The 18,157-nt window shown below is 27.2% G+C and overlaps 1 protein-coding gene across 2 annotated transcripts in view; it reads left to right on the top strand.

The window, feature by feature from the left end:
* LOC6044222 overlaps positions 1-18,157 on the top strand; it is a 331,172-nt gene that overhangs the window by 282,173 nt on the left and 30,842 nt on the right. The gene's annotated exons all lie outside the window — the stretch shown is intronic.

Raw genomic sequence — 18,157 nt, 5'->3', positions numbered from 1 at the left:
TGACATAACTGACATTATGTAATTTATTTATTTTGTGTAATATAATTTTATTAACAGGCTAACACTTTTGCATAGTTGATTTGTAAACATTGGTATAAAAAGATCAGATTTTTACAAAAAAAATAGTATTTTTGCAAAAAAAAACTTTCATCTTAAAGTTGTACAGGAGATAAAACAAAATTTAGAATACATTTTTATTCAGCAAGAGCATTAAGCAAAACTATGCTTTAAAGTTTTGTATTCAATAGGCTCAGAAATCTAATAAGTTTTGAAATTTTATTAAAACAATATCTGAATTCAAGTTAGAAATCTTTACAATATATTTTAGAGCGGATACTAGTCTTTTTGATCCTAGTTAGTTTCTTAAATTTTCATTTTATTCTTAAATAAAATCAAGGTGTGTTTCGTAGAACGAACTTCAAATTTGCATTCAAAAATACCCTTGAAGTTTTTTCAAAGTCATTTTCAGGTATTTAAAAAATGGTAGTATTTTTGCAATTATGGAAAAAAAAAATCTGGCACAAAAGAGTTCTGAAAACAGAGAAAATTATTATACAATTAAGATTATGATACAATTATGATCATATTGCTGGTTGCTGAGGTGAACAATGATTTTTTCAGTGGTATCTAACTATCCCTCATTGTTCAACTTGCGATATCTTGGAAAATATTGATTCTTTCTTTGAATGTGGAATTTTCAGATTCCTTTAACAGAAATTAAATAACATTTTAAAATGATGCTAAACATTTAAGAAAGTCTAAAATATGTGGTTTTCGCTTCACAATTTGGATGTGATGTGTATTGTTAAGAGAAAACATTTCACAAAGTTTTAATTTATTTCACAAACTAACTTTTAAATAATCTTGAAAATTGAACCAATAATTTATGAGATACATTGGCCCAATTTTCTAGCTAATTACATGACAATGAAAAAAAACTAATTTTCACCAAACTTCTACTAGTAACCAGCAGATCGAACATCAATTCAAAACAAATTGACAAAATTGATTTTCCATCTAAAAATAATTTGTGAAATTCCGTTTGGCAATGTTCAATGTTTATTTCCATTTTTTTAGGATTTTTTTAGTTCCAGATTTTGCACCCTCCTAAACGCTAGCACATGAGACGCATTTTTCAGTTTAAAAGTCCAATAAACAAAATGTTCTTTGTTTCCTTTTGGGGTATTTTTGAGTGTATCCTATCCCAAATACACACAAAAATCAAGAAATGAAAATTTTGTTTGTTAGATCTGTTAAAAAAAACAACTGCGCAGGGGGACTACACCCTTTTTCAGCCTATTTCTATTATCGGCCTATCAGCACTTTGATCACGAATTACAGCTTTCATAAAATGTTTTTGACTGTTGCAAAGTAATAAATAGATCAAATAAAAGTAAGCAAGCAACTCTCCACTGTTGATACATCTAAAAATGTTGATTTAATAGCGGAAAACGGCAAAAGTGATTAGAAGTGTGAAGTGAAAGAGTAATTATTTATTAAAAGTTATGCAAAATATGAAGTTTAAATAGTGAACAGCAAATTGGACGGAGCCTGCCAAACATAAGAGAAATTGTATAAATTGTATAAAACACCCAGATTAGCTGTTAGAATAAAACAAAATATTAACAGAAATTTGTTCGAAAAATAACTCATTCTGATATCAAAAATTATTTTAAAAAAAATCGATAACAGAGAAAAAATGATCCCCATAACCTAATTTGATATTGGTGCGATTTTTTTTTTGCGCTAGTAAAAAACTGAATTTGATAATGATTTCTTATTATTAGCTAATTTAAAAAAAATAATATTATTGCTGGGTTCCAATTGAATATATCATATTTTAAAATGTTGAATGAAATGAGTAAACATTGGCTAAACTGTTACAAATTTTGTTCAATATTTGAAAAAATGTATAATTTAACAAAGACCAGGCAAAATATCCAAGGGATCAAATATCTAAAATGTTCAAAAATTCTAGCGATAAAAAAATGATAAACTATTTCGTTTTGCACAAGATTTTCGCTCAAACTGTTGGATTCTTTAAATTATTGATATACGAATAATTTAAAGAATATTCTTCTATCAATAGTTAAAAGTGTCAACTTTCAAATTTTTCACCTTAAAAAAAGTTTTTATACAAAGACTACAATTCATGGCCAAATAATGTCCTTGACAAAATTTTTCCATAGTTCTGGTGATATTAAGCAAATATTAAGCAAAATAAAAAAATATTTAAAAAAAAATTTCCATATTTCTGACCATATATCGCAAAATAACAAATGATAACATATTGGGTTATGAAAAATTGGTCAAAATTTTCCCATTATTAAGGCAAAATTTAACAATAAAAAATATTAACAAATAAGGTTAGGCTATTTTCACGATTTTGCGGACAGCGTAAAATTCGTGAAATTTTAAGATTTCCGTGAAATCCCGTAAAATTTATCAATTTTCTCAAATCAATTGTTTCAAATAACAACATAATAAATATTTCATTCATAAAGACTATTAAAGTAAATTTTATTAGTTTTTAAGTATGAAGCGTCATTACATGAAATATTACCATGATATATTAACATTTACTGAGAAGTGAATGCTGCGAATACTTCAACAATGTTAACAAAAATGAATCAAAGAAAAACAAATTATAGGAATTTATTTTTTTATAAATCATGTCTTTTTCGACCAAAACTTGTGAAAATTGACTGAACAAGAATATTGTGATATTTTTCATAGAGATTGCTTAGATTTTTTTATAATTATATTTATTTCTTTTTTTTTAATTAATATAAAGCAAACATTCTTGTTAAAGAAACATTCAGTTGTAGTCGTCTTTCCCTTTTCCTCTGGTGATATAACCGGAAGAGCACAAAAAATAGATTGAAAAATTGAATTCCATCCGAGTAAAGAAAAATATTGTGAAAATCGATATAGTTATAGTTATAGATATTTCCTTGATACTCTAAATAATAGTTTATCAACTTTTCTTAGGGAGATTTCAAAATTTGATAATAAGTTTTTTTTTGTCTTTGAAGTCACTTTTCAGATTTTTTTTCTGGTTCTTATTTTGCAATCGATTAATTTTTACGATATTTGATTATTTGGGTGGATGGTACGCCGAAATAGCCTTCTTTTCTGTACCAAAAATAACAGAATCGAGTTGTAACACTAATCAAAATAAATGCTGAAAAGTTCTACTTTCCTCGGTAAACTTTTTTGGATATATGTACGGCTCGCGCTGAAAAAATCATCTTTTTACAACTTGTTGCATAGACTATTATTTTGTTTTCTGTTCTGATTTTGAATAAAATATTGAAGATTTCGTTACAGATTTAATAATTTTTTTCTCATGAAAAAAATACAGAAAAATTATTTTGGCTTAATGATAAATTATTTGCAATAAAGCATAAAAAGTAGTTTGTGTGAGTTTAACATAAGATTGTCATAGTTATTATAACATTTTTCACGTTCTGCGAAATTACCGTGAAATTTGGTGTTTCGAAATTAGGGTCCCCGTGAAATTTGCAATTTTTGAGCGTGAAAATAACTTAGCCTAGTTATGACTGATGATTGCTTTTTAAACGTTTAAATATCACATGAATAAGGCGATCAATGATTAAAATCCTTTATTCCATATCCCATTCGTTGAGTTTGTATTGTCCTACTCTCTCGAAAAATCCGTTCAACTACAATTTTTAGACTAAGTTTTGGGGATGTGTTTTTTTTTTCTTCTCATTACCGATGATCATAACTTTTTGATAACAAAATAAGATATATTTACAAGACTTGTTATTGAAATTGCCTCCGTTTTATTATTACCACCTGCTCGGGTAATAGCATTGCTAAAGACAAAAAATATCAATTTTTGTTTAGGTTTGGATTTAAAACTTTTATTTTACTTTCCCGCAATCGATCCAGTCCGAACCTGCTCGATGAAGCTTATCAGTTCTTCCTAATCGAGTTTTATTGCTACCATACTTTTGATCAGTGAACGTCAATTTCAAATCCACAAACACACAAACTTTCCACACTTTGGCCGCGGTATATTGAACTCGATCACTTCGTTTGATTGTTTTCTGTTTCGTAAGCAATTATGATTGGGGAGATATTTTCTGTCTGCTCCACCTCCCGGGCCATTTTGGCGTTGGTGGAAGTGCCCATTAATCTTTACGAGTCCTTGCTGCGCTGCGCAGCGCAACTTTCCGGCTCTTATCAGCCAGTCAAACGGTGTTCAATTTTTGTTGGTTTATTGCAACACACGCGCCCGCGACCTGGTCTGTTACGAAACGCACAACTATTAAAAAATATTAAATTAAAAGAGAAAATCCGTAATCGACACTTCCAAGTGGACGTAAACATGTCGAAATGATCAGTCGGACATTCCTCCTCTCGACCAGCCGCCGAAGAGATTAGAAATCAGGTTATGGACCGTAATCACACTGGTTTGATGTGTTATCACGGAATGACCACCTGTTTATGGGTCTTCCCGCCTCCGAGTGTGCCCTCTGCTGGTGGTGCCATTTGAGCCATCAAATCTGTCGAAACGGTACCTTGGGCTAACCCTTGGGTGACCGCTTGGTGTTGGGGGTTGAAATTTGCAATCAATGTCGAATACATTGAAAAACTCCTTTTTTTTTTAGCACTTATCATAGCTTGGCAAGTCTCGTACAAAATATTCAAATTCGTTACATAAGTTCTAATCAATATGGACACTCGAGGGTTAACATCGGCTTAGCCCACGGGGCGCAGGGTCACCCCACGCCCGATCGGAGCCCAATCAAATTTCTCCCATTTTACTGGTGTCCGACTTCCGTTAATTTATGCACCCATTATTGCACATTTGGCCTGGTCTCCTCCACTGATGGGCCAGCGTCGATGTTCGAAAATTTGAAATTCAAATTTGGCGTTCCTGATGGAGGTTGTCTTTTTTTTGACTCGTAATATTTTGAACTTGTTGCTTTTTTTAGTGGGAGATTGACCGGGATTGGGTTACATGTGAGGCAGTTCAAAGGAAGATAAGCTGGTGTTACATGGAAAAGTCGATTTTGTAAACTGTCTATTGATTTCTTTTTCGTAAAAAAAATAATTTTTTTCCCAGTTTATGATCTTTTTTCAATTTCTGAAAAATGAATAAATTAAAAAATTTAATAAATAAAAATGTGAAATTTCAACCAACATCGAGAAAATCCCGTCGTCACTATGTCCAAAAAAAAAACAACTTAAAGTCATTCCGGACACCCCAAAGAAACCGTGACCAGTTTTGAGAGGAGTAGCGTTGGGTTTCGTCACTGACCATCCCAAAAAAGGGAAGTGCGAGATGCGTTGGATGCGCTTCTTGTTCGTAAACACCCATTATCGAAGTTGTTTTTTTTTTGTGTTACGTAAAAGTGGAATATGATCAGTGTTAAATAAACACAGCTTTGGTGTGATAACTCTGGAGGTGTGGAATTTTGATTGCTATAGTTATGACAGCTTTAATATTTTTGATCATTTTTCAAGCTATAAATAGATGCATTTTTCTCAGAATCTTATGTTCAAGTTTAAAAAAGGCATATTATTTTCAACTCAAACTTGATTCTTTAAAAACTAGAAATATTTATTTTTCAAGCACTGTTTTAAAAATCTTTGAAAATTTATCTAAATTATAAGATATTTAAACAAAGCGTCCATTTTGAACAATCCTTCCCAACTACTTTCAAACTCACGAACTGACAGGAGCTATCAATCAGGGTGGTGAGAATAAATCAATAAATCTCCGTTGGACGCCGGTCAACCAACCCTCCTTTCAGGTCTCGCAACTAATTCCATCACGATGTCGTTACATCTCTATTGTGTACCGATAATTGGATTTTCAGTGGATGAATTGACACTTTCTAAGTGATTTTAAATAGAAGTGACGTAAGGTTAGTTGATTTCACCTTTTTAGCTAAGGTTTTATTTTTAAATTTAAATGTTTGAATAGCTGCCAAAATAAGCCTTGTTTAATAAATTTAGTTGGAAAATAAAATTAATTATTTATTTTTTGCTAAAAAAAAAAAACTCAAATTACAAAATGTCACATATGACATTTATGCATTTACTGTCAAAATTAAAATTGAAATGTCCAATCAGCGAATTTTAATGCAGGAAAAGCTTCTGTTAATTCTGGAAATTCAACAATGATTGGATGGAAATATCTCACCAGTCATGCTAAGTAAAATAAATGTATTTTTTTCAATAGGAAATGAATAAATTAAAATTTCTTTTAATAAAATTAATCACCAGACAAATGAATTTTTCCCAGAATCATCAAGTCTTTAAATTCAACACAATCTCGCATGCATAAACGAAAGTAAATATTTATAGAAATATCAGCCCGAGAAAGCAACTCATCCATAAAGTCCAACCCAAAAAAATCCCCCCAACTCAACGAGAATGAGTAACGCAAATCTTAATCACCAACTGACACGCAAAGTCTTGTCTCGTTGAGAGCGCAAATCTGGAGGAGGGGAAAAGTGCAAACAAATGAACTTGGCTTGACCAGCGATGTTTGAGGAACAATACGTCACCGTTGAGTTGAACTAGAACATCTGAAGGAGAATGTTATGAAATATTTACTTTTAAAAAGGTTTTAATGGCACAATAAATCATTTCGTTTAAATTCGATTATCAGCATTTCTTTTTGGAGTTAATAGTCCTATTTTGGATCCAATTAATGATTCAATTTACAAAATTTTAAAATTAAAAAACTGTCTCCCTTATTTTTGCATTCAAAGATATATTCAAAAATACTTTTACCTTTTTAGAAAGTTTTTTTTATTTTGAAATTGCAAAGTATGTTCCTAAACAACAAAAACAATCTTGAAAAAATGTAAATTTTCAAATCAAAATCAAAATCAAAATCAAAATCAAAATCAAAATCAAAATCAAAATCAAAATCAAAATCAAAATCAAAATCAAAATCAAAATCAAAATCAAAATCAAAATCAAAATCAAAATCAAAATCAAAATCAAAATCAAAATCAAAATCAAAATCAAAATCAAAATCAAAATCAAAATCAAAATCAAAATCAAAATCAAAATCAAAATCAAAATCAAAATCAAAATCAAAATCAAAATCAAAATCAAAATCAAAATCAAAATCAAAATCAAAATCAAAATCAAAATCAAAATCAAAATCAAAATCAAAATCAAAATCAAAATCAAAATCAAAATCAAAATCAAAATCAAAATCAAAATCAAAATCAAAATCAAAATCAAAATCAAAATCAAAATCAAAATCAAAATCAAAATCAAAATCAAAATCAAAATCAAAATCAAAATCAAAATCAAAATCAAAATCAAAATCAAAATCAAAATCAAAATCAAAATCAAAATCAAAATCAAAATCAAAATCAAAATCAAAATCAAAATCAAAATCAAAATCAAAATCAAAATCAAAATCAAAATCAAAATCAAAATCAAAATCAAAATCAAAATCAAAATCAACATCAACATCAAAATCAAAATCAAAATCAAAATCAAAATCAAAATCAAAATCAAAATCAAAATCAAAATCAAAATCAAAATCAAAATCAAAATCAAAATCAAAATCAAAATCAAAATCAAAATCAAAATCAAAATCAAAATCAAAATCAAAATCAAAATCAAAATCAAAATCAAAATCAAAATCAAAATCAAAATCAAAATCAAAATCAAAATCAAAATCAAAATCAAAATCAAAATCAAAATCAAAATCAAAATCAAAATCAAAATCAAAATCAAAATCAAAATCAAAATCAAAATCAAAATCAAAATCAAAATCAAAATCAAAATCAAAATCAAAATCAAAATCAAAATCAAAATCAAAATCAAAATCAAAATCAAAATCAAAATCAAAATCAAAATCAAAATCAAAATCAAAATCAAAATCAAAATCAAAATCAAAATCAAAATCAAAATCAAAATCAAAATCAAAATCAAAATCAAAATCAAAATCAAAATCAAAATCAAAATCAAAATCAAAATCAAAATCAAAATCAAAATCAAAATCAAAATCAAAATCAAAATCAAAATCAAAATCAAAATCAAAATCAAAATCAAAATCAAAATTTAAATCAAAATCAAAATCAAAATCAAAATCAAAATCAAAATCAAAATCAAAATCAAAATCAAAATCAAAATCAAAATCAAAATCAAAATCAAAATCAAAATCAAAATCAAAATCAAAATCAAAATCAAAATCAAAATCAAAATCAAAATCAAAATCAAAATCAAAATCAAAATCAAAATCAAAATCAAAATCAAAATCAAAATCAAAATCAAAATCAAAATCAAAATCAAAATCAAAATCAAAATCAAAATCAAAATCAAAATCAAAATCAAAATCAAAATCAAAATCAAAATCAAAATCAAAATCAAAATCAAAATCAAAATCAAAATCAAAATCAAAATCAAAATCAAAATCAAAATCAAAATCAAAATCAAAATCAAAATCAAAATCAAAATCAAAATCAAAATCAAAATCAAAATCAAAATCAAAATCAAAATCAAAATCAAAATCAAAATCAAAATCAAAATCAAAATCAAAATCAAAATCAAAATCAAAATCAAAATCAAAATCAAAATCAAAATCAAAATCAAAATCAAAATCAAAATCAAAATCAAAATCAAAATCAAAATCAAAATCAAAATCAAAATCAAAATCAAAATCAAAATCAAAATCAAAATCAAAATCAAAATCAAAATCAAAATCAAAATCAAAATCAAAATCAAAATCAAAATCAAAATCAAAATCAAAATCAAAATCAAAATCAAAATCAAAATCAAAATCAAAATCAAAATCAAAATCAAAATCAAAATCAAAATCAAAATCAAAATCAAAATCAAAATCAAAATCAAAATCAAAATCAAAATCAAAATCAAAATCAAAATCAAAATCAAAATCAAAATCAAAATCAAAATCAAAATCAAAATCAAAATCAAAATCAAAATCAAAATCAAAATCAAAATCAAAATCAAAATCAAAATCAAAATCAAAATCAAAATCAAAATCAAAATCAAAATCAAAATCAAAATCAAAATCAAAATCAAAATCAAAATCAAAATCAAAATCAAAATCAAAATCAAAATCAAAATCAAAATCAAAATCAAAATCAAAATCAAAATCAAAATCAAAATCAAAATCAAAATCAAAATCAAAATCAAAATCAAAATCAAAATCAAAATCAAAATCAAAATCAAAATCAAAATCAAAATCAAAATCAAAATCAAAATCAAAATCAAAATCAAAATCAAAATCAAAATCAAAATCAAAATCAAAATCAAAATCAAAATCTAAATCTAAATCTAAATCTAAATCAAAATCAAAATCAAAATCAAAATCAAAATCAAAATCAAAATCAAAATCAAAATCAAAATCAAAATCAAAATCAAAATCAAAATCAAAATCAAAATCAAAATCAAAATCAAAATCAAAATCAAAATCAAAATCAAAATCAAAATCAAAATCAAAATCAAAATCAAAATCAAAATCAAAATCAAAATCAAAATCAAAATCAAAATCAAAATCAAAATCAAAATCAAAATCAAAATCAAAATCAAAATCAAAATCAAAATCAAAATCAAAATCAAAATCAAAATCAAAATCAAAATCAAAATCAAAATCAAAATCAAAATCAAAATCAAAATCAAAATCAAAATCAAAATCAAAATCAAAATCAAAATCAAAATCAAAATCAAAATCAAAATCAAAATCAAAATCAAAATCAAAATCAAAATCAAAATCAAAATCAAAATCAAAATCAAAATCAAAATCAAAATCAAAATCAAAATCAAAATCAAAATCAAAATCAAAATCAAAATCAAAATCAAAATCAAAATCAAAATCAAAATCAAAATCAAAATCAAAATCAAAATCAAAATCAAAATCAAAATCAAAATCAAAATCAAAATCAAAATCAAAATCAAAATCAAAATCAAAATCAAAATCAAAATCAAAATCAAAATCAAAATCAAAATCAAAATCAAAATCAAAATCAAAATCAAAATCAAAATCAAAATCAAAATCAAAATCAAAATCAAAATCAAAATCAAAATCAAAATCAAAATCAAAATCAAAATCAAAATCAAAATCAAAATCAAAATCAAAATCAAAATCAAAATCAAAATCAAAATCAAAATCAAAATCAAAATCAAAATCAAAATCAAAATCAAAATCAAAATCAAAATCAAAATCAAAATCAAAATCAAAATCAAAATCAAAATCAAAATCAAAATCAAAATCAAAATCAAAATCAAAATCAAAATCAAAATCAAAATCAAAATCAAAATCAAAATCAAAATCAAAATCAAAATCAAAATCAAAATCAAAATCAAAATCAAAATCAAAATCAAAATCAAAATCAAAATCAAAATCAAAATCAAAATCAAAATCAAAATCAAAATCAAAATCAAAATCAAAATCAAAATCAAAATCAAAATCAAAATCAAAATCAAAATCAAAATCAAAATCAAAATCAAAATCAAAATCAAAATCAAAATCAAAATCAAAATCAAAATCAAAATCAAAATCAAAATCAAAATCAAAATCAAAATCAAAATCAAAATCAAAATCAAAATCAAAATCAAAATCAAAATCAAAATCAAAATCAAAATCAAAATCAAAATCAAAATCAAAATCAAAATCAAAATCAAAATCAAAATCAAAATCAAAATCAAAATCAAAATCAAAATCAAAATCAAAATCAAAATCAAAATCAAAATCAAAATCAAAATCAAAATCAAAATCAAAATCAAAATCAAAATCAAAATCAAAATCAAAATCAAAATCAAAATCAAAATCAAAATCAAAATCAAAATCAAAATCAAAATCAAAATCAAAATCAAAATCAAAATCAAAATCAAAATCAAAATCAAAATCAAAATCAAAATCAAAATCAAAATCAAAATCAAAATCAAAATCAAAATCAAAATCAAAATCAAAATCAAAATCAAAATCAAAATCAAAATCAAAATCAAAATCAAAATCAAAATCAAAATCAAAATCAAAATCAAAATCAAAATCAAAATCAAAATCAAAATCAAAATCAAAATCAAAATCAAAATCAAAATCAAAATCAAAATCAAAATCAAAATCAAAATCAAAATCAAAATCAAAATCAAAATCAAAATCAAAATCAAAATCAAAATCAAAATCAAAATCAAAATCAAAATCAAAATCAAAATCAAAATCAAAATCAAAATCAAAATCAAAATCAAAATCAAAATCAAAATCAAAATCAAAATCAAAATCAAAATCAAAATCAAAATCAAAATCAAAATCAAAATCAAAATCAAAATCAAAATCAAAATCAAAATCAAAATCAAAATCAAAATCAAAATCAAAATCAAAATCAAAATCAAAATCAAAATCAAAATCAAAATCAAAATCAAAATCAAAATCAAAATCAAAATCAAAATCAAAATCAAAATCAAAATCAAAATCAAAATCAAAATCAAAATCAAAATCAAAATCAAAATCAAAATCAAAATCAAAATCAAAATCAAAATCAAAATCAAAATCAAAATCAAAATCAAAATCAAAATCAAAATCAAAATCAAAATCAAAATCAAAATCAAAATCAAAATCAAAATCAAAATCAAAATCAAAATCAAAATCAAAATCAAAATCAAAATCAAAATCAAAATCAAAATCAAAATCAAAATCAAAATCAAAATCAAAATCAAAATCAAAATCAAAATCAAAATCAAAATCAAAATCAAAATCAAAATCAAAATCAAAATCAAAATCAAAATCAAAATCAAAATCAAAATCAAAATCAAAATCAAAATCAAAATCAAAATCAAAATCAAAATCAAAATCAAAATCAAAATCAAAATCAAAATCAAAATCAAAATCAAAATCAAAATCAAAATCAAAATCAAAATCAAAATCAAAATCAAAATCAAAATCAAAATCAAAATCAAAATCAAAATCAAAATCAAAATCAAAATCAAAATCAAAATCAAAATCAAAATCAAAATCAAAATCAAAATCAAAATCAAAATCAAAATCAAAATCAAAATCAAAATCAAAATCAAAATCAAAATCAAAATCAAAATCAAAATCAAAATCAAAATCAAAATCAAAATCAAAATCAAAATCAAAATCAAAATCAAAATCAAAATCAAAATCAAAATCAAAATCAAAATCAAAATCAAAATCAAAATCAAAATCAAAATCAAAATCAAAATCAAAATCAAAATCAAAATCAAAATCAAAATCAAAATCAAAATCAAAATCAAAATCAAAATCAAAATCAAAATCAAAATCAAAATCAAAATCAAAATCAAAATCAAAATCAAAATCAAAATCAAAATCAAAATCAAAATCAAAATCAAAATCAAAATCAAAATCAAAATCAAAATCAAAATCAAAATCAAAATCAAAATCAAAATCAAAATCAAAATCAAAATCAAAATCAAAATCAAAATCAAAATCAAAATCAAAATCAAAATCAAAATCAAAATCAAAATCAAAATCAAAATCAAAATCAAAATCAAAATCAAAATCAAAATCAAAATCAAAATCAAAATCAAAATCAAAATCAAAATCAAAATCAAAATCAAAATCAAAATCAAAATCAAAATCAAAATCAAAATCAAAATCAAAATCAAAATCGAAATCAAAATCAAAATCAAAATCAAAATCAAAATCAAAATCAAAATCAAAATCAATCAAAATGAGAGTTGAGAGATGAATCCATGAATGAAAGTTGAGAATTGAGAATTGAGTATTGAGAATTGAGAATTGAGAATTGAGAATTGAGAATTGAGAATTGAGAATTGAGAATTGAGAATTGAGAATTGAGAATTGAGAATTGAGAATTGAGAATTGAGAATTGAGAATTGAGAATTGAGAATTGAGAATTGAGAATTGAGAATTGAGAATTGAGAATTGAGAATTGAGAATTGAGAATTGAGAATTGAGAATTGAGAATTGAGAATTGAGAATTGAGAATTGAGAATTGAGAATTGAGAATTGAGAATTGAGAATTGAGAATTGAGAATTGAGAATTGAGAATTGAGAATTGAGAATTGAGAATTGAGAATTGAGAATTGAAAATTGAAAATTGAGAATTGAGAATTGAGAATTGAGAATTGAGAATTGAGAATTGAGAATTGAGAATTGAGAATTGAGAATTGAGAATTGAGAATTAAGAATTGAGAATTGAGAATTGAGAATTGAGAATTGAAAATTGAAAATTGAAAATTGAAAATTGAAAATTGAAAATTGAAAATTGAAAATTGAAAATTGAAAATTGAAAATTGAAAATTGAAAATTGAAAATTGAAAATTGAAAATTGAAAATTGAAAATTGAAAATTGAAAATTGAAAATTGAAAATTGAAAATTGAAAATTGAAAATTGAAAATTGAAAATTGAAAATTGTGTTGAGTCCATAAAGGGTTCACCAACCCTAAACTTCCAACCAACGAACCAAACCTTTTAATAATAGTAATAAAAGGAAAGCAACTCTCGAGTGTGCCCTCGGGCCAAAACTCGAAAAACGCCAAGATTTAATCACTTGTTTTACCTAATTGCCCTCTAGCTACGGTGACGCCAAAAAAGAGCAACAACCGTCTCTTTTTTTATGAACTTGACCGCGGGGCCAACCAGCCGAAGTGATCCAGGAAAAGAGAGTCGAGACTTCACTTTTTTGGCCCTGCTTGGGGAGGTGGGGAATGCGTGGATAATGGGATAGCTGATGACGGCCGCGTTGATACTGTCGAGTTTAAGGCCCCCGGGGAATGGCCTAGGAAGGCTTCGTTTTGGTCACTTTCGTGCGATGGAAGAAACATGCATGTCCGAGGTCTAGTTCACAATGGGGTCAGCCCCGTGGAGCCATCGTGTGGAGGTTTCACGGTCTTTCTCCGGTAATGACGAGGCTCTTGATTGATGACTGGATGATCCGATTTTAGAGGTCGCCACTTGTCGCGCGCCGCTGGAGAGAAAATGTGTGGTAATGGGATTTTTATGGGGTAATGGATTTTTTTTAAGGTTTTGGGCAAAGTGGGAAGGAGCTTGAAAGCTGAGATCTGGTAACATTTTGGGGTTGAAGTATAGTTCAAATATGAGGAATATCTCAACAACAAACCCATCAAAATAAATGTCATCTAATTTCCGTCACAAGACCCCCGATATCCATGAACTACCCGTTCTCACAAGGTCATCAAGCTGTGGTATTGCGTTGAAACAAAGAAGGTTGCCTCAAACGCGTGACCGATCCAAAGCTGGGGATCTCCGCTCAAGTTTATGGGCAAGTTCGCGCCGAACGTTGAACGTGGTGTCATTTAGCAGCCCATAAATAGATCAACGCCGAATGGAGAGTCCGTTGACCAATCGATCAATGTCTTGCGGGGCTGCATCGAATCAACAAGCTTCCTGGGTAACGTCCCGGGCAGGTACCTTCTTCTACGCCGCCATATATTCAAATCAAGCCGCGCGCGCGTTGATGAACTCCGTCAATGTCTGCGGCTAGTTAGTCTGAGGAAGCGTATCAAAAACATTTTATGGATGCCCCCGGCGGCGTCGGCATCGAGCAGCGCTTCCGACTTGGCATTGACATTGATGCCCGGCTTCATGCCAGGCGCGGAGTTGCTGCCTAATTGTCACGTTTTTTGTTCAGTCGGAAAAAGCTCGAGCTTTGCGCGTGGAAATGGTTGGAATATTTGCGTGCACGCCACTGCCGGCGATTGACCGACCGACTCCGGGTTACATCATCGCCTTCGGGGCCGGTCAACTGCGGTGGAACCGTCACGTGAGGGGAGGTTGAGCAAACAGTTTCAATTGTTTCAATCGTACAAACAAATTGACAAAACGTTGCAATTTATTTGTCAAGGATTCAATAAAGCTCAACTCGCCGCAGTCAGGCCCTAAGATTTATAACGCAATGTGTATGCACCTTAAATGTGCAAACTCAACATCCCCATTTCACGGTACTTGGAGGAGTCAAGTGCACACACTTGAACCTGTTGCACCGTTGAATTTGAAGACAATAGCCAACGTCTTCTTCCGTGACGGGGAGGCAAGCAGCCAAGTCTAGGTACTAGTCGGAAACGCAACGAACTTGAAAAACAACCTCGCGATACTATCAACTGTAGAGTCACTATCATTACTAGCAAAGTCGTCGTCATCGTCGTCGTCGTCGCGGAGACCGGTTCAACCAGCTCTCGAGACGTACCTACTATCTCCAAGTCGAAGCAGAGAAGGGAAGCAATTCGGTATGCGCAGCGTTGCGCTCTTTGAAGTACCTCCCCCCGTAGAATTGCATTGTTGTGATCCTACGTGGCTGATAAGAACTTCCCGGGGCTTGCTCCTCTTGCCAACGGAGTGCTTCTGCGAATAGTGCGAATCATCACCAGCAACGTTTGTTTTGGGTAAACAAATCGCTTGCCGACTAGTAAATGTTTATGGTAGAATTCCGCACTTATCGAAATATGAGGGTCGAGTCGGACCAAATGAGGGTACTATCGATGGCTCGTGTGGATCGGAATGATAAGTCAAGGCTCACGGGGTATCGATAAGTCTTTGATAAGAACAAATTAGTAGTTGGATGCCGCAGTGCAGTCATGGGAGAAACCACTCGATTTAGTTTTATCATTATTTGATTATTTTATTTATTTATTGCAGCCTGTACTAACTAACATCCGAAGATTCTGTTATTTGAAGTTCTTCAAAAAACTACAGTTAGGATTTGATTTTACTTTTTTTTCGAGGATTTTTGCTCCATAAAATCATGATCCGAAAAAAAACTTTGAAACAATTTGTTGGCGAGATTTTGGATAAAAAATAAAATTTTAACAAAATAGTGTAATTTGTCGAAAATTCTCAAATTTACGTAATTTGCAATATGGGTTTCAAAACGAAGCGATATTTGTTTTGCATTTTCACTTTATTTGTTGATATACTAAACATGTTCACAAAATACTGTATTTTTCGAAAATACTAAATTTTTCATAATTCTCAGAGGAAGCAAAAATTTGAATGCATTTTCGATTTACTTTTTTTAATAAATCACCGAAAATTTAACAAAATATCGTATTTTTTTTTGAAAATACAGTCCAAACTTGATTTTCCCAAGTTTCTATTATCCAAAGTGCGATAATCCGAAGGTTTGTATGGGCCTTCGGATAGTCAAAACACGAAGAAAAAAAAATCGAGGTCTGAAATTTTGCCAAAGCCTTCGGATAATCGAGTCTGGACTGCACCTTAATTTTCATAATTTGCAATATATTTATAAAACGGAGCAAATTTTGAAAATTTTAGTATTTCCAGAAAAAAGGTATTTAGTAAAAATTTTAGTATTTATTAAATAAGGTGAAAAAAACGATTTAATTGAAACTGTTTTAAATTTGGGGTATTTTCAAAAAAATACAGTATTTTGTATTTTTTTTTTGTATTATCTAGACAACTACAATAAAGAAAAAAAAAAATGCAGAAAATTTCACTTCATTCGATACCCAAATTGCTAATTTTGAAAATCTGAGTATTTTCTAAAAAATAAGGTATTTTGTGAAAAGTTTAAGTTTTAAAAAACTACAAAACTTCGCTTCGATTGATATCTATATTGCAAATTTGAATTTTTTTAGTATTTTCGAAAAAATATGGTATTTCGTGAAAAATTTTGTATTTTCAAAAAAAAACTTGAGAAAAGAAAAAGCATACATAGTTTCGCTTTAATTGATACTCATATTGCAATTTTTAGAAAAATTTTGTATTTTTGAAAAATAATGTACTTTGCGAAAATTTTAGTATTTACAGCAAAAGAACTTTAACACCTAAACTCCCAAGCTGGAGAAAAAGGGGGAATTTCCTTACAAATTCCCCCATTTTCTCGAGCTTGGGAGTTTAGGTGTTAATAAGGTGATAAAACAAACGAAACTTCGGTTTGATTGATACCTATATTGATTTTTTTTTATATTTGAGTATTTTCGAAAAAAAACTAAATTTTGTGAAAATTTTAATATTTTCGAAAAGAAATCAAATAAAGTGAATAAGCATACAAAATTTAGCATCATTTGATACTTATAATGCATTTTTTTAAATTTTAGTATTTTTGAAAAATAATGTATTTTGCGAAAATATTTGTATTTGCAAAAAAACTTTAATGAGGTGTTGAAGCAAACAAAACTTCGAATTGATTGATACCTATATTGATTTTTTTTTAGATTTAAGTAGGAATTTTCGAAACAAAATTTAATGAAAATTTTAGTATTTTCAAAACAACTCCGATAAACTGAATAGGCATAAAAAATTTAGCTTCGGTTGATACCCATATTACAAATTTGAAAAAATTGAGTAGCATCAAAAAAATACCGTAATTTGAGGAAATATTAGTATTTAAAAAAACTTTAGGAAGGAAAAAGCAAACAAAATTTTGCTTCGTTTGATACTCATATTGCATTTTTTTATTGGAGTATTTTTTGAAAAATAAAGTATTTTGCGAAAATTTTATTATTTGCAAAAAAAAACTTGAATAAAGTGATAAAGCAAAAAAAATCCGGTTTGATTGATACCTGTATTGATTATTTTAAATTTGAGTACTTTCGAAAAGTACAATATTAGGTAAAAATTTTATTATTTTCAAAACAACTGTAATAAAGTGAATAAGCATACAAAATTTTCTAAAAAATACGGTATTTTATGATTTTTTTGTACTAAAAATCAACTTTAAAAAATATGAAAAGCATACATAATTTCACATTCGATACCCAAATTGCATGTTATTGAATTTTTAGTACTTTCCAAAAAAATACGGTATTATGTGAACAAGGTTGAGTATTAATTCTTCGAAACTTGTTTTTGAAAATTATATCATTTAAAAAAATATGTATTCTTAGTAAATGTTTTCACAATATAACATGATATTTCAAAAATGAGTTATCGTCTCTTATCAGCGATAAGATTATCACAGATAGAATAAGAACTTTGCCCTTGTGTCAAAACAAGTCATTTTTCTACATTCTTTTTTTTCATGCGAGTCTCCCTAAAATGTTGTAAGCTGGTCATACAAAATAGGCAAATATTCGAAAATCGGTATTTTTCTTCGATAAATTTGTAGATTATGATTTTACTTAGCTGATAAAAACAGGTGAACGGAAAAATATATTTCTTCTAATTTAAATACTTAAAGTTTTTTTTTCAAAATAATTTTGATG

This window comes from Culex quinquefasciatus, chromosome 3 (assembly GCF_015732765.1).
Source record: "Culex quinquefasciatus strain JHB chromosome 3, VPISU_Cqui_1.0_pri_paternal, whole genome shotgun sequence".
NCBI classification, from domain to species: Eukaryota; Metazoa; Arthropoda; class Insecta; order Diptera; family Culicidae; genus Culex; species Culex quinquefasciatus.
Note: the sequence above shows the minus strand (reverse complement) of the source record. Positions and strands in the feature narration are given on the sequence as shown.